This window comes from Pseudorasbora parva, chromosome 22, assembly GCF_024679245.1.
Source record: "Pseudorasbora parva isolate DD20220531a chromosome 22, ASM2467924v1, whole genome shotgun sequence".
In the NCBI taxonomy this organism is placed as follows: Eukaryota; Metazoa; Chordata; class Actinopteri; order Cypriniformes; family Gobionidae; genus Pseudorasbora; species Pseudorasbora parva.
Genome location: NC_090193.1, coordinates 33,962,508 through 33,964,300, shown reverse-complemented (window position 1 = coordinate 33,964,300; position 1,793 = coordinate 33,962,508). Strand labels below are relative to the sequence as shown.

Sequence of the window (1,793 nt, the reverse complement as noted above, 5' to 3'; positions counted from 1 at the left end):
CATTTTTATACAATTTCATTTTTTTAAATTCCACTTTTGCAATTATCTGCTGAGTGTTTTCTTTAAAAAGAGACCATATAGCTCATGATGATGATGATGATGTAAGCAATAACTTTTATTTATATTAGCACTTTTTGCGTTTGGTCACAATAAGCACAGAACAAAAAAATACAAAACGACTGAGGGACATGCGGTTAGACATAACAGTATTTATTATACTTACTTACACTAATACACATGTATATGCAATTTACAATAACAAAATGCAGAAGCACTGAAATTTAATTTTATCATCACCTTATCCACAAAGTTCTTGATATGTACAGCTCTATATTTTGGCTGTAAATGTTATTGTACTTTTTGCCACTTTAACGGAAACTTACAGTATATACATTCAATAACTACATACTGTAAATATTCTATCATGTTTTCTCTTTAGAGGTGCAATACGTGAAGCAATGAATCGGTTCATCTGTGTTTTGAGGAGCAGACAGAGGAAGTTAGCAGAGATGTTGTTTCCACCGGACAGGAGCTGTAGATCACCTCTGTGAGAACGCCATCAGAACCTGCACAGACACACACTTTATTATCATATGTTTCTATATCATAGAGCTCAGGTTATGCTTATATAAACTTACTGTCAGAGTGGCAGAGACAGAAGAATCCCACGAGTCCAGACAGAAATAAACCAATACCAGAGAAAACCAGCACTACTGTAAGCCATGAGACTGTCAACATGAAAATAAGACTTTAATATCAGATATATTATGTGCACATTGTTTTTATTAAATTCATTTTAAATGAACATGCCACATCATATGATCATAAAAGGAGGACATTTGAATGTTTGTTTTAGTTTTTACAAATGTTCATAAAGTCAGATTGTGTGTGTGAGTGAACGGACCTTCAGAGTGAATGTGATCCGTGTGAGGAACAGCTGCAACAGAAACGATCTCATGAAATCATATTAGAATAAAAACTGCATCACGATTACAGGCATCAGTGTTTCTAGATGATTTCACTGTCAAGAAAATGATTCTTCTTATTTAACACATTTAATATTCTCTTATCAACCAAGCAAAAATAGACGTACATGTTTCTGACTCTCTGGTGGTTTCCGGTCGGGCAGAGGCTGGGATAAAAACAGCTGAGAGAATCAACACTGTCAGATGAGATGAGATATGAGAGATATGAAACTATTAGTCTAAGACAATGGTTAATTATAATGTATAACAATATTTGACTGCTAAATCCTGCGACTGACTAATATTCACATAAGAAAGCTGTAATAAACAAAGAAAGAATATTTTCATATTGCAATTTAAAATGAAATGAGCAAAATGTCTCAATGTGATTGTCAAGTGTTTTATTCTCAATATTATAAACTTCACACACCAGTTGTTTTGGCTGTCAAAGTGTCACCAGTAGAGGGCGCTGTTGAAGCTGCAAAGAGAATTCAACGATGTCAGACGATTCATTTAGTTTGGAAATAAAACTATTTAGTTGTGGTATTACAGTATAAAATACAATAATAATATTAGAATATTTATTTAAAAACTGAAACGTCAGCTGGGCAGAATCATTTCATGTGATAAGAATAAAAAAAATCCACCACTAGTTCAGTCAACTAATTTAAAATTAACAGCAAACGACGAATACATTGTAAAATCTATGATGTTGAAATGTAAGGTGTATGTCACACATATGTTTCCTTAAAACAAACAAACAAATAAATAAAATAAAGCACCCACAAGTTTTTATGGCTGTTGTCAAAGCTGAAGAGGTCGCTGTTG

At 33.0% G+C, this 1,793-nt stretch overlaps 1 long non-coding RNA gene across 1 annotated transcript; it reads right to left on the bottom strand.

Annotated features, from left to right (window-relative positions):
* Positions 1–318: 318 nt before the first annotated feature.
* LOC137058880 (uncharacterized) lies at positions 319–1,166 on the bottom strand. The gene is made up of 4 exons (XR_010900876.1): positions 1,094–1,166; positions 905–937; positions 639–728; positions 319–566 (listed from the first exon to the last, which is right to left on the bottom strand). It is a non-coding gene; the product is annotated as an uncharacterized lncRNA (long non-coding RNA).
* Positions 1,167–1,793: the final 627 nt, after the last annotated feature.